The sequence below is a fragment of the Sciurus vulgaris genome (genome assembly GCF_902686455.1).
Source record: "Sciurus vulgaris genome assembly, chromosome: 1".
Lineage (NCBI taxonomy): Eukaryota > Metazoa > Chordata > Mammalia > Rodentia > Sciuridae > Sciurus > Sciurus vulgaris.
The window spans coordinates 137,158,663-137,185,374 of NC_136461.1; the positions used below are offsets into that span (position 1 = coordinate 137,158,663).

General features: G+C 34.0%; 1 pseudogene across 1 annotated transcript in view; it reads right to left on the minus strand.

Annotated features, from left to right (window-relative positions):
• Positions 1-827: 827 nt before the first annotated feature.
• LOC306654432 (THAP domain-containing protein 5-like) overlaps positions 828-26,712 on the minus strand; it is a 130,192-nt pseudogene continuing 104,307 nt past the window's right edge. The window contains exon 2 of the transcript in view: positions 828-1,664. The product of the transcript in view is annotated as a THAP domain-containing protein 5-like (transcript). The remainder of the gene's footprint in view (positions 1,665-26,712) is intronic.

Consider the following 26,712-nt stretch of genomic DNA (forward strand, 5'->3'; position numbering starts at 1 on the left):
TTGGATTTTAAAAAAATGATACAAGCACATACCTTAAAAGCTACACCTATTAAGAAATAGATACAGATTATAATTTCTAATATATATATTTAAAATAAATCTATTACATTTTTGGTTTTAAATATTATTTTATAAATAAGGATGTTAAAACTTAAATGACTTGAAGATGGTCAGCTATCCATAAGGTACTGAAATATATATTCTTTCAAGTTTAAAGTATCTTTCCTGAAAGCTGAGTTCAACTGAATTAAAATTATAATAGTATTTTCCTTTATGTAAGATATCTAACTAGAGCCAAAAGGTCAGAGAATTCAAACAGTGAATATCAAATTCTCCCCAACATCTATCATTTAAGTATATATAATCTTATAGAAAAACTGTTTTAATAAAAGTATCAATAAAAACAAAGGGAAGGAACTACAAAGAAACTGATTATTAGAGCTCTCTAGTAAGGGCCCTTATTTTATAGATTAGGGACTGGGGCTCAGTGTTGATAAGTACTTTAGTCAAGTCATATGCCAGTGGTAGTACCAGGCTGATCTATTTGGGAGTGTTTTGACCATATCATTGTTCTCTCTTTTTATGACTGACTCATTATTTATTCACTATATGTTAATTTGAGCAACTACCCAATAATATAACTATTTTTCTTTTCTTCCCAACAACTACTTTTCCTTATTAATGAGCATTTTAAGAACAGATGCAATGCATAATAGCATTTTTGTAGCTTCATTAAGATGAGAACATTATATAGGAAAATGTTCACTTTATGTGAAATTTGGTTTAACTAGAAAAAACATACATAAAATCATAGCTTTAAAACCTCTTTATATCATAGTGACTTCATATGTTATGAAGTGGTTTTCTATAATCTTAACATTTTCTTCTGATAACCAGTTCTCTTGTTTTAGCTGGCTTATAATAGTTTCCAAATACTTTAATCTTCCTAGAGTTTGTTGGTCTTGTAGCTCAGGAAGAGTTATCTCTGAATGTAGGTTAGAGACTTTTTGCCAAAGATGTTCCTTATTTATGTCCTGTCTGCAATAAGAATGTTCAATTTGTAAAACTTCTGCCCCGTGATCTATATCCTTATATAAGCAGTCTTCTGTGTCTATGTCTTCCATTTCCATGCTTTCTTTGGGGCAGGTATAAAAGAATTAACTATAGGTTTAGTATTTTCTGTGAGTACAAATTTCTGTGGGTACAAAAATGGCAATAACAGATTCTTTATTTGTGTTTAAATCTTTAACTGTTTGATTAATTGTGCTGAATAAGAATGGATTTTCCTGTGCTGACTTAATTTCCATGGAATTATTCCTAAAGTTTGGATTAGAAAGATGACTGATTGTTATTTCAAGTATTTCTTGGGTTTCCAAAGACTGTTGAATACCTTCTGAATTTGAAGTTGTAAAAGTAATAGTTTTAGAATTTTGATTCTCAAAAGATGTGTGAAATCCCCTTAAACCTAAATCTAGGCTAACTGATCTTTCCAGGGTAGATTTCAATAGCAGGGCATCACTCAAGTAAGGTCTCAGAAGACCAGGACTGGCGAGGGGTTGAGTCAGATCCTTCTTCCTGAGGCTGGGCAGCAGGACCACAGCCCGAGCCACTGAGCCTGCGCCAAGGTTTGCCCAGGAGAAAGACGTCGGACATGTCCTGTCTTTCTAAACCTTAATTTAAGAATTTCCCATGTTCTCTTCTTTGATTTCCTCTCATGTAAATACCCAACTTATATCTATAGCCCTACTGTTTTCCCTGACTCTGGAAAAAGATTTTTAACCATCTATAAGACATTAACATCAGGTATCTTCCAAAACGTTTCAAACCTAAAAATCCGCCCCCCACCTCCAATAAATCTTTCTTTTAACAAGTTCTACCCCTAGAGACCTAATGACTCCAGATAGGCCTCAGAATACAGTTGAGAAAGTGAAACCATGTGAATTTTACTATTGACCAAGGAAAAAGGTATTTTTGAAAAAAACTAAAGACAATCCTTAGTAAATCCCTGAGGATAACTGACATTTGAGAGGCAGGTGGAAGTAGGAAAAACTGCAAAAGGAAAGCTCCTCAGGAACATAAGTAGGAAGAATGTAGGGGGGAAATTTAATGTCATGGAAGCAAAGGAAAAGGAGTGTTCCAAGAATGAAGAAGATATCACTGATGTCTCCTGCTTCCAAGAAGATCTGAGAGGAAAGGAATGAGCTATAGAGATTGGATTTCAAAATAATCCTCAGGGAGAGGTATTTTAGAGAACTGGTTAGGTTAAAAGTCAATTAGCAGGAGGATGAGAAGTCAGTCAATAAATAGAGGTAAAGTGAAGGAGCAATTGCAGAGATGTTTTTAAAGAAATCTATCTGGAAAATAAGAGTCATATAGGATGCACAGATATTGAGTGATGGATTTTAGTATTGATAGGAAAAAACCTAGATGCAATTAGAGAAGGTCAAGTTGAATACATAGAAGAAAGTAGATTACCAAATGAGGACTGTCTGTGTGTGTTTGTGTGTTTGAAGGGATGGGATATCAAATCACAGCAATAAAATCATAGAAGTACTTTAAACAAGTGAAGAAAACCCTTTTCCTGCCTTCAAATGAATCAATATTTTCTCCTCCATTTGTACTTGGTCTCCCTTCAAGGTCTAATCTCATATCAAGTTGTAATTATTTCTAGAAAACTGAATTTTATATTTACCAAACTACATATATTTATAGACACTGGAAAACATTCTGTGTTAGACTTTCATTAAATAAATAATAAATAAATAAGCAATCCTATGCCTACAACTTGTAATTGTCAAATTGGGCTAATTATATAACTTCCTTGTGTCCTACTTTCCCCATTTGAAAAATGAAATAATACCTCGCAGAATTTTTTTTAGGACCAAAATGTTTCAAAGAATATCCCAAACAAGATAAAGTCTCAATATTAGCTGTAATCATCAACCAGCAAAGTAAGTCTAACTTTCAGGTGACCTCAGAAATTTTATCCAGTACTTGTTAAGTCACATTTTTCTCAAAGTTGTGCCCTCAACATTCTTAAAAAAAAAAAAAAAAAAGGTGATTCATTTATTAGCTCAACATGCTTTCCTCTGGAATTCTCTTTTCTCATATGAACCTACCATAATTATATTTGTCTTTTGACTTAATATTTCAAATTTCTATATCCTTTAAATGTACCTGTACTGACTGTACTTGATTTTTCATACAATCTATATCACTATAAACACCTTACAAAGTTATATATGCTATGAATGATTATACCATTTACCTATAAACATTTTTTATTGTTAGTTTTGTCTCCTAAATAAGTTGTAAGTTCCTTAAAATAATCCTGCATGTTATATTTATGTGTGAGCACATGTTCGTGATTATCATGTGACTTCCTCATTGACTAAGGTAGTGATGAGTTGATGAACTGTCAATTTTTATATGGGAGGGACGCCAGGGATTGAACCCAAGGGTACTTTACCACTGAGCTACATCTTCAACCCTTTTTATTTTGAGGCAGTGTCTCACAAAGTTTCTTAGGGCCTTGATAAATTGTTGAGGTTGGCCTCAGCCACTGGGATTATAGAGGGGTGCCTGGTTGATATATCGAGAGAGTGCTGAACATAGGAAGCATGTCTTCCTGACTGAAGTATGGATAAAAACTGATCTACAATGAAAACTCAAAGTGTGAGCCTTTTCTTCCTTGAGGTTGGGTTTGATTTTTTCAGTTTTAGTTATCTAAGTACACTAAAGTTGTAAAGACTATTGTAAATAAGTAAAGGAGTAAATAAAATTCCTTTCTGGACTTAATCCACATAATATTCTAATGATTAATCTCATGGCTATAATTTTTTTTAAAACTCTTAAGGAAACAGCTACTATAAACAAAAGTGAGTCGGGTTAAAAGAGTAGCAAAAACTGATAGCTAACACTTCAGAATATAGAAATATATACAATAGGAAGTATGCGTATTTCTCAAGGAAATAAGAGTATATAAGGCATAGAATAAGAACTACATGTTACTTTTTAAAAATGGAAAATTTGAGTATCTAGAAAAAGTGAAAAAATGTATTTAATATCTGAATGATTTGGTTACATACTATATCTGGGTAAGAATTAGCTGAAAAAAATCATCAGTGAACTAGAAAATAAAACTCAAAATCTTTCACATAATTTATCACAAAGGGACAAATTTATAAGCAATATGAAAAGTTGCTCTTTTCTGGAGGATTGAATGAGCCTGTATAACATAGATAATTGAAGTGTCAGAAAAGCTGAATAATGATAATGGAGAAAAATAATAATTTGGTCTAACTAAAGACATGTAGTATGGAGTCCAGGAATTTCAAAGAAACCCCAATAATAGAAATATAATAATAATAATAATTATTACAATAGCACCAAAAATAAATCATTCTGGACAGATCATGGTAACACTATGGAATACCAAAAGAAGATATTAGATTTGTCATAATTAAAAGACAGTTTACATTTGAGGAATGAAAGATTCAAGGTAGATTTTTCAGGAAGCACAATAAAATCAAAAAGGTAATGAAATAATAGCTTCAAAATGTTGGGGGCATTAAAATTTTATACTCCAGTAAACTGTTATTTGGAAAAGATAGATTAAGACATTTTCTGACAAATAGAAACTGAGTTTACCAGCAGCACACTCTCACTAATGGAAATTCTAAAATATGTGCTTCTACAAGATGGAAATAAGACCCAAACAGAAAAGCAGAGATGAAAGAATGAATGCTAAAGAAAATAATTACTGCACAATTGGCCAACTTGAAAAATGCATTGATTGTCTAAAATGATTATAATCATAAGGCCTTATGTTGAGAACATAAATGTAAATGAAATGCTAGATCACAATTACTTGTAAGGTGGAAGCAATAGCATACCAAGCGTGAGATAATGGGAATGGGTACTGTTCATCTAGCAATACATCTTTATCATGTAACATGCAAATGATTTTGTTAGGTATGTAGTGATACCTCATTATGGTTTAATTTCCTGAATGGTTAATGGTGTTATTGTTCAGATATGAGGTGTCACACAAAAGTTCATGTGTGAGACAATGCAACAGTGCTTAGAGGTGAAATTATTTAATTATGAGAGGTGTGACCTAATCAGTGTATCAATCCACTTATGTGGATTAACTGGGTGATAACTGTAGGCAGGTTGGGTGTGGCTGGAGGAAATATTAACTGGGGTTGTCTAAGCCTTTGGCATTTATATTTTGTCCTTGGAAAGCAAAGCGCTGTCTGCTTTCTTGTTGCTACTTCCTGAGCTCCTTTTCATCACCATGCCTCCCCCATGATGCTCAGCCTCAGGTTGGGCCCAGAGCTATGGCCCGCTAAACATCTACTGAACCTCTGAAACCATACGCCAAAATAAACTTTTCTATGTTCTTATCAGATCTTCGGTCACAACAAGGAGAAAAGCTAACTAAAAGAGAGGTCAAGCATCTTTTCATGTGTTTATTTGCCATCTATTTTTCCATTTTGGTGAAACTTCTGTTTGTGTCTAACCATTTTCTAATTGGATTGCCATTTTTGATGCTGAGTTTCGAGTTATGCAAGCCTTTTGTTATAAATGTAATTAACAAATTACAGCCATTCCCCCAATTTTTAGCTTATCTTTTTATCCTCTTCACAGACTATGATTCAGCAATAAATAAAAGTTACTATTATATGCATACCTTGAATGGATCTTAAGGGAGACATAAATGAAAAGCAAGCAAAGAATCTGTTTCCACCTTCACATGAATCTTCACTTGACCTTCTCTGGTATGTCTCTGTGCCTTATATCTCTCTCCTTCTTCTCACATAAACACCAGGCATTAGGGTCTACCCTAAATCTAGAATGAACTCTTCTCAATATCCATAACTTAATTACTCCTACAAAGATTCTATTTCTAAATAAGTTCACATTCACAAGTACTGGCTATAAAGACTTGGACATATCTTTTCAAGGATACTATTCAATGCACTATAAAGTAGCAGCATCATCCTTAAATTTAACTATTTCTACATTTATTCTGTTCACCTCTTTCTCTCTCTCTTCTCCCTCTAACCCTCTTCCATGAATGTATGTACATGTGTTTTCACCCATTTACAAATTAACTGCAGTCAACACGCCTCTTCCCTTCTAATTACATCAGCATGCATTTCTTGGAAATGAAAAATATCTCTTTTGTCACCACAACATTACCAAACTCAGGGAATAAGAACTGTAAATTCATATTTAAATTTCACCAATAGGCCAATAAAGTCTTTTGTAATAACATTGTCTTTTTTTCTCTTGCTTTAGGATCAAATCCAAGAACATGCAAATTATTACAAAATAATTGATTTTATGTAATCTGGAACAACTTCTGTCTTTCCTTTTATTTCATGATATTAATATCATCTTAATACATTTTAGTTTTCTTTATTAAATGCACACAATTTAGAATAATTCTATCATCTCAGTACACCATACCATGTATCATTATGTAGTTCTCTCTATCCCTAAGGATGTCTTTTGCTTAAAAAGTGTTTGTCTGAAATCAATATATCCACAAAAGCCACCATCTGGGTACAACTTGTCTGAGCCATACATTTCTACCCTTTTAGTTTTAACATTTTTATGTCCTTTGCTTTCAGTGTATCTGTTACACCTGCTTTTTAAAAATGTATCATTAGCATCATCTTGTGTATAAGTAGTATTTTTTAGATTTTAAAAATCTTTTCCATTAGATTTGCTTAGAATGTTTTACTTTTAAATTTGAACTGTCTTTCTAAAATCGTTTTTTCTTTTGTTAAAATTCTTTAGGAAATAAAAACTCTTAATGATTGTAATGTTGAGTTTATGAGGTTAAATGAAGGATCCCTTTCAAGAGGAGTAGGAATTAACAAAGAAAACATAATCTTTGGGAATGGATGGACTTAGATCCAGACTTAACTCTGTCTCTTAATTAGCCATTGGATCTGGAAAAAGGTCTTAAACTCTGCAAGCAGGTTCACCATCTGGTCCAGAGTGCCCTGGTAGGGCAGTGGTCAGAAATAAAACACAGTAATGTTTATCTCTGGCACAGAGTAAAAACTCACTAGCTCTAATTTCTGTCAATTTTTTATTTTTGACTCCACTCATTATATTTTTGTCTCTTGCCTACTTTAATCACTAGCAAGTTTATCTTTCAATTTTTAGATAACCAATTTTTTATTTTATTGGGGTCTAAAAAGTAAAGGGAGGGAAAATGAGTAAATCATTGAGTGTCTCTGGGATTATTACAGATGTGATAGCACGGGGGAAAACAACCTTTATATTTGTTTTAATATAAATGATGCCTTTTAACCACTGTAATAATAATAAACTCTAATGAAAATCTCTAATATAAAAAAGATCATAGCTAAAGATTAAACATTGATCTCTATTCATAAGAGGAATTATTTGTTTTGTCAACATAAGCTTTTCTCCATTTTAACTAAGATATTTTTTCTGCCTTCATTATAGTCATTACAGCCTGTCAATACAAGATAGTATTTAAATTTCACATTTCTGACATTGCAGAATGGAGATTCAGACATGATCAATATTAACCTATCATCACCTGTAATCAATGAATAATGTCTTACTTGAGTTGATAAATGACTCTCTTTTATAATAGATATTAAAGAATTTAAGTTTGTGATTTATCTAATTGATCCTTTCTACAGAAGATATTAGCCATAATGGATATGACCTATCTAAGTACAGAATAATAAAATTTGCATCATATAATTTGTGCATTTCTGTATTGGAAATGTGTGTGTATGTATAGGTGAAGCATCTATCTCAGAAATAGGTGGTACAAAAAGTGAAAATTTTACATGTTCACACATCCCTGGTTGCTTGGATACTGACTTATTCATTCATACCAGAGCAGATACACTGCCAGTAGTAGACTACTGATATTGACTGACACTACTGCTCTTTCAAACTATTGGGGTTTGAAAATTGTAAGGACCAAAGTTACTTTGAGCATAGCTATTAATTATAGACTCTGGAAAATTTTAATCTACTCATTCTGTTTCATGATACAGTGAATTTCTCTAAGGATTCTCCTATTTGTCTCTTCCAAAGAGCATCTCTCTTTGGACACTGCTTTATAAACACTAGTAGTGGTCACTCTCTGGTTCCCTCTGTTCTAGATCCATGAAGAACATCATCACAAAATACCAAACTCAGCCCTTATTACTCTGACTATATATACTGTTTGTTAATATAACAGTTTTTCAGACAGTTCTAATAAAATTCTCTTGCCTGAATATATTATTAATGAACAAAGATAGAATTTTTGTTGCCCCCAGTTGAAAAGTGTTATCTGTTTTCATAGCTTTGTATTTGTGGTTATATCTTTCCATATAATTTATATGCAACATGATTGGCCTTTTTCTGATAACTAAGGATTAGAGCATCTTTTCATGTGCTCATTGACTATTTGTATATCTTTAAAAAAAAATACTATTTAGATATTAGGTATAGTTTCACAGACCTTAATTTTAGAGAAATTTACATTAATAGCAAAATTTAATAGAAGACACAGAGATTTCTTTTATTTGTTCTGTCTGTTTCAACATTTGCATACGATACCCCACTATCAACACTTCACACCAGACTGACGTATCTGTTACCTGCACTAATAATACATTGCCATTACACAAAGTCTAGATAGAGTTTTACCCATTTTTAAAATCAGCTATCTGTCTCTTATTGAGTTAAAAGACTTCTTTATACATTCTGTATACAAGTCCCTTGACAGATACATGATTCACAAATATTTCATTCCATTTTGCATTTGTCCTTTTACTTTGAGTGTTATCCTTTAAAGCACAAAAGATTTTAATTTGGATGAAGTACAAATGATCTATTTTTGTTGTTGTTGCTTGTATTTCTTGGTATACTAAGAGTCGTTTGCCATATCTATGGTCATAAAGACAGACCTGCAAGTTATCTTCTATGAGCTTTATGGATTTAGCTCTACAATTAGGTCTTCAATCCATTTAATGTTGTATTTGTACAGTATTCAGGTAATGGCCCAACTTCATAATTTTGCACATGACTGTGCAGTTGTTGTACCACTAATTGTTGAAAAGACTATTCTTTCCCCCATTGAATGGTCTTGGAACTCTTGTTGAAAATCACCTGAGCATAGACACTTGGGCAGAGACTTTGCATTCCATTTCATTGTCTGTCTTTTTGCTAGTGACATGCTGCCTTCATTACCATTGCTTCACAGATTTTTTTTGGGGGGGAGGGGTACCAGGGATCGAACCCAGGGACACTCAAGCACTGAGTCACGTCCAGAACCCGTTTTATATTTTATTTAGAGACAGGGTCTCATTAAGTCACGTAGGCCTTTGTGCTCCTCCTGCCTCAGCCTCTGGACTAACTGGGATTACAGGTGTGTACCACCACCACACCCAGCTCATAGAGAATTTTGAAATTAGAAAGTGTGGAATCTTCATACTTCAGATCGTTTCCCCCATATTCTTTCTCCCATTCTAGGTAATTTGCAATTTCATATGAGTTTTAGAGTCAGTTTATCACTATAAAGAAGTAAATGGGGTTTTGAATAAGGGTTGCATTGAATCTGTAGGTAAATTGGGGGAATATGACTGCATTGCATTTCTCTGATCCATAAACATTGGATGTTTTTCCATTTAGTTAGATCTTCTTTAATTTGTCAAACAATATTTGTGCTCTTCACAAATGAGATTTGAGATTTGTACTTTTTGTTAAATTTTTCCCATTTTATTTTTTTCATACTATTTTTAGTGGAATATTTTTCTAAATTTTATTTTAGGTGGTTCGTTATAAACATAGAGAAATAAAATAGTTCAATACTTGATCCAATATTTTGCAACTTTGTTGACCACATACATGTAATAGTTCTAATAATTTTTAGAGGATTCCTTGGAATTTTTAATATGAATATTATGTCATCTTTGAATACAGATAGTTTTGCTTATTTCCAATTTGGATGGTTTTATTAAATTTTCTTGCCTAAGTTCCTTGGCTAGAATCTCAGGTAAATGTGGAAATGAGAGTAGACATCCTTTCTTGTTCACAATTTTAGGGGAAAATTATCTGGCCTTTCAGCAAGTATATTAGCTGTGGGTTTTTTTAATAAATTCTTCTTGTTAAGGTGTGAAAATTACCTTCTGTCCTACTTTGTGAAATGTTTATATCATGAAAGGGTACTGGATTTTTTATTTGTTCTTTCTGTGTCTCTTGAGATAATCATGTTTTGTGTTTTTAGTCTATTTAAGTGCTATGTTAATTAATTTCCAAACATTAAACTAACTGCATTCCTGGAATAAATCCCACTTATGGAGGTATACAATTCTTTTTATATGATTTAATGGTATTTTTGTTGAGGATTTTTTAATCCATTTTCTAAGAGATGTAAAGTCTTCTTGAGATAACTTTGGGTTTGGAATTAGAATAATATTAGCCCCTTAAAATGAATTCTGAGAGTTTATGAAGAATTAGCACTCATTAGCATTCTTTTTTTTAATTTCTTTTTTTGTTTTTTGTTTTTTATGTTTTTTTTTATTAAGAATCATAAATTTACATAGGGCAATGTTGTTTGATTCATTCTGTAATTTTTCCCTTCCCCCCCACCCCTCCCTCCCCTCTTTTCCCTCTATACAGTCCTTCCTTCCTCCATTCTTACCACCCTCCTTATCCCTAACCCTAAATTTAACCCTAACCCTAACGCTAATCCCTCCTACCCCCCATTATATGTCCTCATCTGCTTATCAGTGAGATCATTCGTCCTTTAGTTTTTTGAGATTGGCTTATCTCACTTAGCATGATATTCTCTAATTTCATCCATTGGCCTGCAAATGCCATAATTATATCATTCTTCATGGCAGAGTAATATTCCATTGTATATATATGCCACAGTTTCTTTATCCATTCATCAACTGAAGGGCTTCTAGGTTGGTTCCACAATCTGGCTGTGGTGAATTGAGCAGCTATGAACACTGATGTGGCTGTATCTCTGTAGTATGCTGATTTTAAGTCCTTTGGGTAAAGGCCAAGGAGTGGGATAGCTGGGTCAAATGGTGGTTCCATTCCAAGCTTTCTAAGGAATCTCCATACTGCTTTCCAGAGTGGCTGCACTAATTTGCAGCCCCACCAGCAATGTATGAGTGTACCTTTTTCCCCACATCCTCTCCAATACCTATTGTTGCTTGTGTTCTTGATAATCGCCATTCTAATTGGGGTGAGATGAAATCTTAGGGTAGTTTTGATTTGCATTTCTCTTATTACTAGAGATGTTGAACATTTTTTCATATATCTGTTGATTGCTTGTACATCTTCTTCTGTGAAGTGTCTGTTCATTTCCTTAGCCCATTTGTTGATTGGATTGTTTGTATTCTTGGTGTAGAGCTTTTTGAGCTCTTTATAGATTCTGGAAATTAGTGCTCTATCTGAAGTATGAGTGGCAAAGATATTCTCCCACTCTGTAGGCTCTCTCTTCACATTACTGATAGTTTCCTTTGCTGAGAGAAAGCTTTTTAGTTTGAATCTATCCCAGTTGTTGATTCTTGCTTTTATTTCATGTGCTATGGGAGTCCTGTTAAGGAAGTCTGATCCTAAGCCAACAAGTTGAAGATTTGGACCTACTTTTTCTTCTATAAGGTGCAGGGTCTCTGGTCTGATACCAAGGTACTTGATCCATTTTGAGTTGAGTTTTGTGCAGGGTGAGAGATAGGGGTTTAATTTCATTGTGTTGCATATGGATTTCCAGTTTTCCCAGCACCATTTGTTGAAGAGGCTATCTTTTCTCCATTGCAGATTTTTGGCCCCTTTGTCTAGTATGAGAAAATTGTATTTATTTGGGTTTGTGTCTCTGTCCTCTATTCTGTACCATTGATCTACCTGTCTATTTTGGTACCAATACCATGCCGTTTTTGTTACTGTTGCTTTGTAATAGAGTTGAAGATCTGGTATTGCGATACCCCCTACTTCGCTCTTTCTACTGAGGATTGCTTTAGCTATTCTGGGTTTCTTATTCTTCCAGATGAATTTCATAATTGCTTGCTCTATTTCTGTAAGGTACACCATTGGGATTTGAATTGGAATTGCATTGACTCTGTATAGCACTTTTGGTAGTATGGCCATTTTGACAATATTAATTCTTCCTATCCAAGAACATGGGAGATCTTTCCATCTTCTAAGGTTTTCTTTAATTTCTTTCTTTAGTGTTCTGTAGTTCTCATTGTAGAGGACTTTCACCTCTTTTGTGAGATTGATTCCCAAGTATTTTTTTTTTTTTGATGCGATAGTGAATGGGGTAGTTTTCCTAACTTCTCTTTCTGAAGATTCATCACTTATGTATATGGGTTCTCAGCCGAGTTCTACAAAACCTTCAAAGAAGAGCTCATTCCAATACTTCTCAAAGTATTCCATAAAATAGAAGAGGAGCGAAGCCCCCCAAACTCATTCTATGAAGCCAATATCACCCTGATACCTAAACCAGACAGAGACACTTCAAGGAAAGAAAATTTCAGATCAATATCCTTAATGAACATCAACGCAAAAATTCTCAACAAAATTTTAGCAAATATCATACAAAAATATATTAAAAAGATATACACCATGATCAAGTGAGTTTTATCCCAGGGATGCAAGGTTGGTTCAACATCAGGAAATCAATAAATGTCATTCACCATATCAATAGACTTAAAGTCAAGAATCACATGATTATTTCAATAGATGCAGAAAAAGCATTTGATAAAATACAGCACCCCTTCATGCTCAAAACACTAGAAAAAATAGGGATAGTGGGAACATTCCTTAACATTGTAAAGGCCATCTACACTAAGCCCATGTCCAATATCATTCTAAATGGTGAAAAACTGAAAGCATTCCCCCTAAAAACTGGAACAAGGCAGGGATGCCCTCTTTCACCACTTCTGTTCAACATCATTCTTGAGACTCTGGCCAGAGCAATTAGACAAACCAAAGAAATTAAAGGGATACGATATGGAACAGAAGAACTCAAACTATCCCTGTTTGCTGATAACATGATTATATATTTAGAGGAACCTGGAAATTCCACCAGAAAACTCTTAGAACTCATAAGTGAATTCCATAAAGTCGTAGGTTACAAGATCAATGCTCATAAATCCAACGCATTTTTATGCAAGCATTCATTCTGTACATGTTTGGTAGAATTCAGTGGCGAAGCCTTTGGAGACTTGAGATTTCCTTTGGGGGTGGTTTTTTGATTCCTACTTCAAATTCTTCACTACAGAAATAGATCTTCTCACATTATCCATTTCTTTTCTTGTCATTTTGGTAGTTTGCATCTTCATTTCATCTAAAGTATCTAATATATTATTTGCATAGAGTTTTTTAGTCATTCCTTTATAATATTTTTATTCCCCTAAATTCAGTTATTCAAGTCCCTTTTTTCTAATTGGTACATTTTCTGTCCCTTCCTTCTTCTCCCTCTTATCAGTCTGACTAAAAGTGCATTAGCTTTTTGATCTTGGCAAATGATCAGTTTTTAACTTCATTGATTTTTCTCTATTTTTTTTATTCTCTCTTTCATTAATATGCCTCCTCATCTTTATTGCTACCTTCCTTTTTCTTACTTTAGATTTACTTTCTTCTTTCTGAAATGTAAACTTATTGATGAACCTTTCTTCTTCTTCAACATAGGCATTGACAGCTGCGAATCTCCCTCTTAAGCACTGCTTATGGATATCTCAGAAGTGTTGGTATGTTTCATCTTCATTGTGTTTCCTTGTTGATGTTGTTGATCTTTTGTGTACTCTCTGTATTTTTGAAAGTAGGCTTCATAACACTCTACTTCTATTATTCATTTTTTTATTTTATGCTTTATTTTTGTCAGGTTTTTCTTTTAGTATTTAGTGCTCTTAATAAGTGTATAATGATTATAATATATCATATAAAATATTTCTCTCCCTTTTCTCCTGTTTTATGGTACCATTATTACATGTTACATCTATTAGCATTATAAAACTTAAAACATAAATTATTAATTTATGTTCTGTAGTCATTAACCCACCTACACTCCCACCCACATCCTTTCTATTTATTAACAATCATATTAAAAATATATTGCATTTTGTATTATAGGCCAGACCAGCAATACATTATGTTCATAGTATTTTACATAAGTTTTCAAGGAAATAAGAAAAGAGTATGTTTAGGCTATTGTTTATAATCACATAATTAGCTTACCAGTTCTCTTTGTTGCTTCATGTGGATTCACATTGCTGTTTGAAGAACTTCCTTCAGTATTTCTTGTAGGGAGTATCTACTTGTAAGAAATTCTTTCAAGTTTTGTTCATCTGGGAATGACTATTTCATCTTTATTTTTTGAAAGGTTGATTTGCTGGATATAAGAATCTTGGTTTAGAACTTTTATCTTTGAACATTTTTAATCTTGTTACTTCTCTACTGAGAAGTCAGCTGTTTATCTTATTCAGATTCCTTGTAAAGGAAGAGTTATTTTTTATTTACTAATGTCAAGATTTTCTCCTTTTCTTTAACCTTCAGCGTTTTGACTTTTCATGGCTGTTTGTGGATCTCTTTTTGCTTATTCCAGTTTCCTGACTAGGTAGGTTAGAGTTCTATTAGCATTATAATAGGGAGAAATTTGGTCATTATTTCTTCTAATATCTTCCAGCTTATTTATCCCTCACCTCTCCTGACATGCTCATCTTCTGTTTTTTTTGTTTGTTTGTTTGTTCATTATATTTTGTTGGATGTGATTAAAATAGTCACACCAAAAACAAAGTAACTATTATGTTGTTGTACTTCCTCCATTTTTCCCCATTCCATTTTAGTTGGAAGCAGAATACAGATTACCAGAGCCTGGGAAGAGAAGAGAGGGGAAGAGTTGGAGAAATGTTGATCAATGAATGCCAAGTTACAGTGAAATAGAAGAAATAAGTTTTAGTGTTCTATTGTACAATAGGGTGAGTATAGATACATTACATTTTATCATTTCAAGTTATTGGTACAGTTGCTGAATCCCAACTAAAACAGTTGATTTCATAGAAGTTAAATAGCATCTAAATCAGACATCAGTGTATGGTCTTCATAGGAAAATGATCATTTCTGTCTTTTTTTGTGGGGGAAGTACTGGGGATAGTGCCCAAAGTTGCTTTACCACTGAGTCATCCACCCCTTGCTTTGATTTTGTTTTGTTTTGTTTTATTCTGAGACAGGTATAACTGAGTTGCTTTGGATCTTGCTAAATTGCTGAGGCTGCCTTTGAACTTGAGATCTTCCTCCCTCTGCCTCCTGAGAGCTGGAATTTCAGTCATGCACTATCTCACCTGACCATGTATATGCTTTTTAATAGAAGAATGAAATGTAGATAGCAATTTTTTAAGGCAAGGACAAATCTGCAATTTATTGATCTTTGATAGGATGACAAGTAGTTGTCAGCAGTATGCCACCTTGCAGGTAAAAAAAAAAGAAGCACAGATTAAATAGCTTATTACTTCAAAGTGAAAGTGATGATGATGAGAAACAAACTGATTTTAAAAAGAAACCCAGAGGGCACTCTTAAAAACAGCTCTGGGTTAATGTGCCCATTATTACAGTGCTTAATTGTATAATTGTCTTTGTCACCTGTATACTTAACAAGTGTGGAAAAATTATTTTCTAATATATTGAATAATTTCCCAAAGAATTTTAGTGGTTTGTGAATTTATTTGTAAGTATACATACCCTTCTAATTTGTAGTGATACTTTTTTTTAGATAGCAATTTTTAAACGTAATATAACACATATTGTACCTCCTTGAAAATATCTTTGTGGCTTCCTTTCTAGTTTGTTGTACTAACCAATACTGCTTCAGGTGCCAACAACATTTAATAAATAAGAAAGAATAACACTGGACAAACAGAGTAAACCATGCCCCTTAAAGATAATTTGCTTTATATTAAATGATATGCTTCCTGTGGGAAAACAAAAACTAGTGAGCAATCTAAGAGAGAAGTATTACAAAAGTCAAAATGTGTCAAAAGATAAAATTAATTGTTTAAATTGTTTCATCTAACTTATACACTGTTGTACTACAGGCATTACAAAGGACATTAAATTTTGCATTTATTTACACGGAAGATCAAATACAACTATGTTGTAAAATTTTTACATTGAAATTTAACAGATGAAGTTCTCTGGATAAAAAACATTTAGCCCAATAATAAAATTTTCTTTTTCTTCCATGCTTTCTGTTGAATAATCAATACGGTTTTCAGCTTGAAATAACCCACATGGAATTGCACCTTAAACAGGTATAAACTCTTTCATCAGAGAGACAACGAGAGAGAAATGAGACACCAGGAGGTTAAGCAATTTTCCTATTTTTCTCATGGTAAATTGGCTCCGGGTAATTTCAAATCAGTTTTCTTTTAAAGAAAAGATATCACAAATAGATGAGAGGGTGCTGGAGACCTGGGGTCAGGGTCAAAGTTTCTCTGACAAGTTGAGGGAAACAGGGAACCAGAATGGAAAAGGCATATCACAAATTTCAAATGGCCCTGTGAGCATTTTTAAGGTCCTAAGAAATTTTCCTGAGATGAGAATTTTTGTCCAAAACACATTTAATTTATAGCTAAAATAATGTAACTGGGGCCTTCACTTTTCCATCTTACTATGTTTTATTCACCACTTGCAAAGCACTGGTGAGTAATTTTGCTCAGATGTTTTGCTAAAACTTTTGGCTGTCACTCAATTCCAAAACTGCAAGAATTGACATTTTATGAAATGATCCCCTGAAACTGCTGAGTTTTAAATTGAGGTTTTAATATGAGGAGATACAAGCTCTAGTTTCATAATGAAACTCAAGCAGCTCAGTTTAGTCCAAGTTTCACATGAACATAAAACCCAAAGACTAATGAAAACAATCACTAAACTTGGGACATTAAACCCAAAGTTATAACCTTACTTTACTATCATGACTATTTTAATAGCATGCCTTTAATCTTATCACTGAAATCTAAATATTGGGAATGATCTGTGAAAAATCACAATATGTCAGAGCCAAATTGTCCATTATCAGAATTATGTTTGTTTCCTGCCTGTCCAAGTCATAATTAAATTCCACAGTTCAAACCATGAATTTGTGCAGTTATCCATTCAATAAGCAATGAGTATCAAATATGTGTAGGATACTGTGATATGCTATGTAAATATGAAGATGAAGAAAAAGATGCTTGTCTTCAAAGAGTTCAAGATGGCAGAAACTAAGGCACGATGTTGGAAAGTGTTATCTTCAGAGTGGTACAAGACTAAGAGGAGTACATATAAACCACACAGATCACATTAGAGTTGTGGAAGAGGAAATGTTTTCCTAGGAGTGGCACTGAACAGTCCTAGGGAACAAACCATGGGAAGGTAGGCAGAAGGAAGGCAAGAGATTCAGGCTCATATTTCAGTATTTCAGGCAAACAGAGCAAGAAGTATAAAGAGATGAAAGCAAAAGAAATGGAACATAACAGGAAATGGTACAAGAGTATCTGGCACAATGGTAGATGGTCTCCTGGAGGTAGAGGAAGACTAATTTTTTGAAAGGTCTTGTGTACTAAAGAAATGAAATCCTACTTTGAAATCTTGGAGGGAAATAATACAGAAATTGAGCAGACGGATGACATAGTCAGATTACATTTTCAGAATATCCTTCTGACAGTGATGTGGAAGGAGGGAGGAGATGAGGGTACCGTCCAGGATAGCGGGGATGTTATTATAGCAACATGAGTGGGAAGTCATTAGGATAACAAAAATGTGCCAAGGAAAAAAACAAAAGGTTGATGAATGTGAAGATATCAGGGATATAGGTTTCAGGACTCAGTGTCTAATTGGGCGAGGAACAGAGAACTAGTCCAGGATGATAATGAAGCAGCTCCAGAGAATGGATGAATGGGAGTAAAAAGAAAGAGCAAATTTGGAAAAGGACATTCATCTTCCCAAATGGTGCCATTCTTCTGCAAAACATTAAAAGAAACACACAGTTACACTTGAATGTAAGGTTCTAGAACCCTGAGAAAAGATCTTCAGCTATACATTAAGAAGCCATTGTCTGCTCTATTTGTGCATATGCATTCACTCTTTCAAAGATGCACTCCTTACACACCTAGCCTGAGCCAGCATATTATAGTGGGGTGGGTGTGGGGGAACCGGAAAGTCCTGACCCTTATGGTTCCCTGGGACACAGTTGATAGAAGTCTCCTGGAGCACAGTTCTTCTTAAGTAAGAGATGTTTTATTTACCTTCCTCCTTTGAACCAAAAATAACTTTCACAACCCAGCTTCAGAGACCTTTAAGTGTTTTTTGACCCTCAGTGATTACAACCTATAAATTCATTAGCAATGAGCCCAATCACAGTTAGTTATTATCTGAGAATTTGAATTTTTATCCAAAGTTTGTTAACCTAAAAGTACATCATGAGAAATTATCACTGCACAAGGCTTCCAGGCACTTGTGCCTAAAAAACAAATATGATATTATACTTTTTAGAAACCATTACTCTTCTCTTTAATGGAAAAATAAAAAAGAAATTTAAAAAATGGAAAATGAAAAAAAAATCGACATTAGGTTTTATTGTTACCTTCATTTTTGCTCAGGGATTTCATTCTCTGGAAATTTGTTTAAGCTTGATATTAACATAAAAGAGATGTTGACTTTGATTCAAAATAATTTACTAATTTTTAGGGGAGGAAAACAGAAGATGATGTAAAGATTAGGAATAATTTAGCTATACATGATCTGGAACAATAAAACATTAAATGAATATACATTCTCTTATGTAATTATTTGGTTTTAGCCCTATTTTGTTTGTGATGTTTTCTTAGTATAATATTAATGTTGATTCAAAGAATACATTGTCTTACTTTAGTGTTTTTATCTATTTCAACCCTTCCTCCACTCAGCTGCCCAACCCAGAACTTAGGAGCAAAATTGCTTTTTCCTCCTGAGATATATTTGTCCCACACATGAAAGCCATTGGGTCCAGGATGGTCTGCACAACACATTCTGAAATAGTAGCTGCTCAGAGCACCTTTCCGGTTGTCACCGTCTGTACCCTCCAGAAGTGTGGTTTCAATTTTGCTCTTGAAATACGAGTCAAACTATGTTGCCAACAGATATTTTCTCCTGTCATAACATTTCACTTATTCTGTAGTCTGGAGACAGTTTATGGGTTGCATCTATTCCCAGTCTTATTGAAATGGTATCTTCTCACTATTTGAATTCATTTTTCGCTAGCAGAGGCAAAAAGCAGATCTTGTGCCCAGTAAACAGAAGCACCTGGCCTGAGGATATGTCCTCTCTGCTATGACCCCTCCCCCCACTTAATGAACAGTGGTCACGTGCAACTTAGGAAAGTCAAGGCACTAACCCCCTGTTGCCCACCCCTGCGCAAGTGCGCATGTGTGCTTGCAGCCTTTAATGATTTGTCCACTGATCTTCACTTCCCCCCAGGAATTAAGCATGCAAAATGCACGGTTAGAAACAACCTGAAGCAAAGTTTCCATGGATGGTAATTTAATCACAGTCTTTTGTTTCACAGCAGCTTGGTAAGGTCACAGATTTGGAGTTAAAAGTCCCATCGGACAGTTTTCATGCCTTGAGTGGAACACTGAGGAAGCATTCAATGCCCTCAACCTTAACATGTTGAATTTAACAAAATTTTAAAATAAAATATGTGCCCTTCTCTAAAGTTACCCATTGAAGGTATTGATATATTTTATTAAGTCAAACAAAATAAGTGCAGTAAAAATGGCAAGACACTATACTGGCTTTTTTAGCAAACCAATTATTTTCCAAAGTCATCCTCACCAAAGTGAATGTTTCTATTAAGATTTATCTCTTTAAGTAGAAAATGTACTAGTTCTCATTATTTTCACAAATGTCTGTTATTTCAAGTCAAAATGAAATTATTCATCATTACTATGTATACCACACATATACACATATTTTACTGTATATATTTTATATATCTGAATATATGTGAATGTTTATATGATCGTGAAAGACATAAAACAAATAATTTTACACATGAGCTACAAAATAAACAATAAAATTCTGGGATGTTTCCCAAGAAAATCTAGTTAGTATAATATCAAGGGAAGAAAAGAAAGAAATAATAAGAGAATCTTAATTTCAAATAACATGATATTTTGTGGTTGGAGATGATTATATAAAAAGAAACTTGCCAAGCTTTGACCTCCTGAGCAATAATAGCCACAGAGCAACTTATCCTTCCTTACACTAGGTAGTGAAATAGTATGTGACAGTCAAGTGTACTTTTTTTATGAAAAAAACATACATAAGGGATGCAGAATTTGACCAAGTCAGTATTCACTTTGAGTAAATACTATGAGATCTTGGAGGCCTGCAGGTTACTATTAAAGGTTTGCAAAGATTATTTATGGATTCCCTTAGCTTAGAATGTGCATTTCCCTGAAAAAGCATTGTGTTAAGTATTGAACAAACTGCATGTTTATCCATGCTGAAGATGTGTACTTTTGGCTATGGGAGGAAAGAATTGAGACTAGAAGAGTAAGGGGAGAGTGCCCCATAACAAGGTCCTTCTAACTTTGTGCCTAAGATAACATTAGAAGGATCATCAGCAAAATACGAATAGCAATAATCTTCTGGAAAAAAAAAAATAAAAAAGAAACCAAGGGTAAAATGAACTGAATGAAAATGAAAATAGCTTGATATAGAAGAAAGTAGATACATTAAAATCAAGAGTAAAAATAATCAAATTGATGCCCCAGGTGCAATGAAGGTAGAAAAATATTTTAGAGCTCTGAGAAACATTTGAGAGCTGAATTAAACAGGCTAAATTAATCTTTGAGCAATTTTCATACTGGGGAAGACTGAATTCATTTTTTTCACCTTAGTGAATTTATTAATCTCCCCATGGGCAAAAAAGTCATTTACATTTTTTAAGTACAGAAAGATCTGTGGGTTTTCAAAGCAGCTTTATAAGATATGAGACATTATTACAAGTGTGTGAACAATCGGGTTTTTTAAGTCCTTTAAGTCTATACTTGTGTGTGATATTAGGAATCCTTGATACAAATCTCAGTATTCATGGCATTGCTTTCCCTGGGAAAATAAACAGAGCAAAAGAGGAAATTCAAGTAAAAATTTAAAAGGTGCTATACTTATCATTGAAAAAAAATGTGAGAAGGTAATGCATTGTACCAAATGCTGATTAATTCACTTTGTGTGAAAGTAGAAAATATTCTAGACTATTTCAAAATTATAAACTGATTCACATCATTACTATCTTACCAAAACGTTTCCTTTACACACACACACACACACACACACACACACACACACACACACACAGCTTTTCAAGTGCTTTTATGTTTACCCCAGAAATAGATAATTACTCAATGCCCATATTTGCCAAGTCAGATTATTTCTTGAGCCTTCTATTAAATAATGGAAAATATGCTTTAAATATAAAAATTTTGACTGCACACAACTTCTGAATTTAGCAAAAGACAGTGTTTCCAATATCCCAACAGATATTAATCTTCCAAATTTGGAAATAAGAAAGCAAAATTCCTAGAAATTATGGGGAATTTCTGAAATCTCAGGTTAACACTGGGGTCTGAATGTTCGTGTTGCCTCAAAATTCATGTGCTGGAACCTAATCCCCAATGTGATAGTCCTAAGAGGCGGTGACCTTAAGGTAGTGATTCTGTTATAAGGCAGAGCACTCACGAGTATAAGTATATCTTTATAAAAGAGGTTGCAGGGAGATGCTTTCCCTCTCCACCCTGCAAGGGCAGAGAAAGTAAGTGCCATCTTTGAAGGAGAGAATGAGCACCTCCCAAACACTGAATCTGCTGGCACATTGATATTGAACTTCTAGCCTTCAGAACTGTGAACAATAAATTAATGTTGTTTCTAATTTCCCAGTCTAAGTTATTTTGTTATAGTAGCCCCAGTAAACAAGACCTTCATAAAATACTCTGAGTTCTTTTCTTTCTTCATTATATATGTATTATATATATATCATATATATTATACATAAATATATATGTATATTTTAAACATAGTAAATAGTAAATGTTAAGCTTAATGACATTCACAAAGGACTATGGCATATATTCAAGTAATGAATGAACATTATTAGGTAGTTCTTATTTCCCATCAAGAGCGTATGTCATAATTCCCACATTTTCCTTCCAAAACTTATTTGTTGGCATACCAATAATAGGATTTGTATGAAGTGTGTACCAAACATTAATATTTATTTTATTTACCACGATGACACCACTAGCCAGATGGCATCACAAACACACAGTTACAACAGCACCAATTACAAGTTAAGGATGGGAAATACCAAAACCATTTCTTGCCTACCTTCTCTTACGCTGGTTCTGGAAATGTCAACCTTAATCTTCCACAGAATCAGCACTTCCTTCTCTTGAATTAAGATTCCTTCCAACCGGTAACATCTCTGTGTAGATTAAGTTCATATTCTGAAATAGAAATTATGTTTCCCCATTTTCCCAATTTCTTGACTGAATTTCCTTTGGATTCAGGTTTTGGAAAATGCAAGTTTTTCAGAAATGTTGATCGGGAATTTCCACACAGACCTGAGTTGAAATTTTATGTGTATATGTGTTGCATGTGTCTAATACACATAAGTGTTCCTCACAAGTAGCATTTTCTCCACCTTTATATGAAGCCAACATGACCTCTAATGTGACCCTACTCCATTACCCAATGGTGTTGCAGAAAATACTGCTTAAATAGTTTTCTCACTGAAAGAGTCATGTCTTATTGATTAGAGGACAGAATTAATGAACACTTTGAAAAACTTTCAGAAATTTATGAGACTGTATCCTTATTTCAGTTTTTTAATTACAGCCTGTCATCTGTGTCTGTGTGTTCCATATCTACAGTCAAGCAACTGAGTATTGAAAATATTCCAAAAAAATTCTGTCTGTACCAACATAATACACACTTTTTTTCCCTAGTCATTATTTCCTAAAAAACCTATTTTAACAACTATTTACATAACATTCACATTGTGTTTGGTTTTATAAGTAATCTAGAGATGATTTAAAGGATACAGGAGGATGCGTATGGGTTATGTACAAATACTATGCAATTTTATGTAAGAAAATTAAGCACCTATGAATTTTGATATCTGAAGAGAGGTCCTGGAACAAATTCCCCTCAGATACTGAGGGATAACTGTACAAAGTTTTCAGAACATATTGATACAGCTAGGTGAATTTTAAAATTTCTTAAATACTTCAACTAGGAGAAATTACAAAAATTTAATGAATGCTACTTAGGTTTAGATTTGTTTTTAGAAGAGAAATGTGAATTGCCTTCAAAGGCTATAAATTCAAAATGTTTGTCATGTATGCCTAACTACCCTTCTGAGATGGCATTCATTAGTGCAATCATTCACAAACTCTGGAATGTAGAGAAATCACCCAGGAGCCTCAGATGTGTATGCTTTTGAATGCTGTGGTTGCTTATTATCACTTTTCCTCTGTGATTTTTAATAGTCTACCATGTCTATTAGATTCTTTTCTTAAAATGAATTGTGTACAGTCCCTTGTCCCCCTTGTCCTACAATATTTCTTGGAATTCATTTTGAGTGAGGCCTTCAGTTCATACTCTCTGATACCTTATTTGAAGTGCTACTTCATGGTACCTTCCTCAACTTCATAAGCGATCTCTTCAATTTGACCCTTTCTATGGTATTTCATTACTCATAGAAAGTTATAAAATGTGTAATGCTTGTCCATATTATGTATTTCCTCTTTGAGGTCACTTACTAAAACATTAGATAAGGCTGCTTGCCACATTTTTTAATATTTGCATATAAAATGTATTTAAATGTCACTGTCATTTCAGACCATATGCCAGTTCTTCGTGATGACTACTCCTCCCAGCCCTTTGTATCTGCAGTAGCAACTGTAATGTGGAAATTTACCAAAGGCTTTCAAAATAAATTATGTTCACTGGTTCCCCTTTACTAACATGTTGATTTATACATCAAAGATCAATAGTTCTAGTAGTTGTGATAATTTCCCATTCAATAAATCATACTACTTCTATAATAGCATTTTGTTTGTTTTCTGCACAATTTTATCCCTTTATACAAATTTTTCATCTGACTACATTCACAATGTCACTACTAATTTTACAAAAGATCCTTAAATGGAGAAGTGTGTGTGTGTGTGTGTGTGTGTGTGTGTGTGAGTGAGTGTGTGTGTGTGTGTGTTTATATATTTTTTTAAAAAATGTGGTTTTAAACTAGGGTTCAACTTCCTGAAATATCACAATACCAGTAATTTTAGAAAAAAATGAAAATTTCTGCCTTTTCTTATGTGAAGTCTTTTAATTTTGTAGAAATTAAAGAAGAAAAACTGCAGGAAAAAAAAAAAAAAGCACTAAATAACCTGTGGGTCAAATTTGGTCTGTAAAATACTACTTTGAGGTCTAAATGAATGTATGTATTCTATTTAGATATCACAAAAGATATAACATGCTGAAAGAAACAAAAAGCTGTATAGTCAGTCCAGGAAAAGGCAGAAGCCAACACATTCCAAACAAGGGGCTGACCATATACACTTCTACTACAAAGGAGTGGAGTGGAAGTTCCAAACATATCTTCAGTGACTGAAAGGCTTGTGTACACTACCTCAGCATAGTTGTGTCTACTTAACTAGGTTTGCATATTGCAGGGCAGGAACTATAATGATAATGGCAATTTATTTTCAACTCAATATTTACTGTAGAGGTAAGTCAGTTCTATTCTGGATGTCTTTTCCCATTTTGAAGGCTGCATATGGTTTACAACATAGGAAGATAGAAAGGCAAAACGGGAAACAAAGAAAGAAAGTACACAATTTTGATTTAACTTTTCCTAAGTACCAGCTGAAACTCTAAGTTGATTTTTAAAATAAGGGCTCGCTCATCTCCAGTCTAAAGAGCAACCCTTTCTCTTGCTTTTGATTGCCCACCTTTCAGGCTAATGATACTTTTCCAGTGTGAACTCAGGAAATATACAATAAAATGTATCTATTCTTGTGGGCAGATGGATGAGAATATTAACTCAAATGTAAACCATATGCTTGCATGAGCTTAAGTTGCAGAAGGTGAATTTATTATTTTAAAAATACTTGGCTGGAATTCTAGAGGCAACCACTACAGAGATGGAATTCCCTTTGAAAGATCCAGATGTAGTGACTCTGACCAGACTGTATTAGGATAGCTTCTCAAATAAGATTAAGTGTTAAGCTCTATAAGAGTTTATGTAAAGTGCTAGTAATTTCCTCTCAGATGTTATTCACATAGCAGAGTTAGTGAATTCTATGCAATAAGATATTTCTAAATTGCTGAAGTGGGTAATCTCTGAGATCAACATACACTTCCCATTTGGAGAAAACTTGAAAAGGAAAAAGATGACTTAGAGCCTTATTCATAGAGGGTCCACCAAAACATTCTGGTGAATCAACATTTTCCCTGAGGAATGTATTCATGTCTTATGGAATTATGGAACCTCATGGAAGGGGATGACAGGTCATATGAATTTTGGCCTCCCTCCAAATTCATATACCTCCCTCCAAACCCAATACCTTAGGATGAGACCATATTTTGAAATAAGACCTTTAAAGTGGTAATTAGGTCAAAATGAGGCTATTAGGTGTGCTCTAATAGCCTGACATCCATACAACATAAAAAGCCTGGACACTTGGGAAGATACTAGATTTGCATGCACAGAGAAGAAAGGCCATGTCAGGACATTTCAAAGTGAGGAGAGAAGTCTGGGGAGAAATTAACTTGTTACCAAGTTCCAGATCCTTGGGTCCAGAGCTAGTGGATATGAAACTGGACCTGAAAGAACTCAAACACAGGCAAGGCTTTATTGGAGGGCTTCTGCTCAAGTAAGAAGGAAGATGTAGCACTGAAGGAGAGTGTCAGACCAGATGCAACAAAAGACAAAGGTGTACCACTTTTGTGGCATCTGCCTTGGAGGCAAGGTGCTGGTGTCTTGATGTCATCACACGTAGAAGCAGGCTTTTAGTTGCACCTGTTCTCTTGTCCATCATGTAACTTCACGCAATGTATTCTCATTGTAAGTTTCCACCTCCAGGTGTGTGTTTTACTATGTCAATAAAGTAAAGGTAAATGCAAGTTACTTTAGTGACTATTGCGCACATGAATTTGACCCTCACCATTTGGAATTTTCCCCTTATATTTTTGGAAAGTCTCAAATATTATTTTTGGAACAGGGCAAACTATTTTCCTGTCTCAGTGGGTTTGATTTCAGTGACCTGGTCTTGTCTGGCTCTGGTTTCTTGGTATTTCTGATGACCACATAGTCTCAGAAGGCTGAGCTGACTCCCAATCTCCCAACTCCAGGTTCAGCATCTTAATTCTGCAACCCTGGAGATTGGTCACATTTTTAACTCCTAGTCTTGTAATACATCTGTTAAATCCATGAGACTCCCTTAACCTTTAAGAGTCCTGCTTTTCATGGGGCAAGGTGTGCCTGACTGTCTCACTAATACCTCACTCTTGGACTTCCAGCTTCCAGTACTGTAATAAAATAAATTTCTGTATTTTATTTTTGTGTGCGGTGCTGGGGGTTGAATCTTATGCATGCAGCAAGGCAAGCACTCTACCAACTCATCTTTA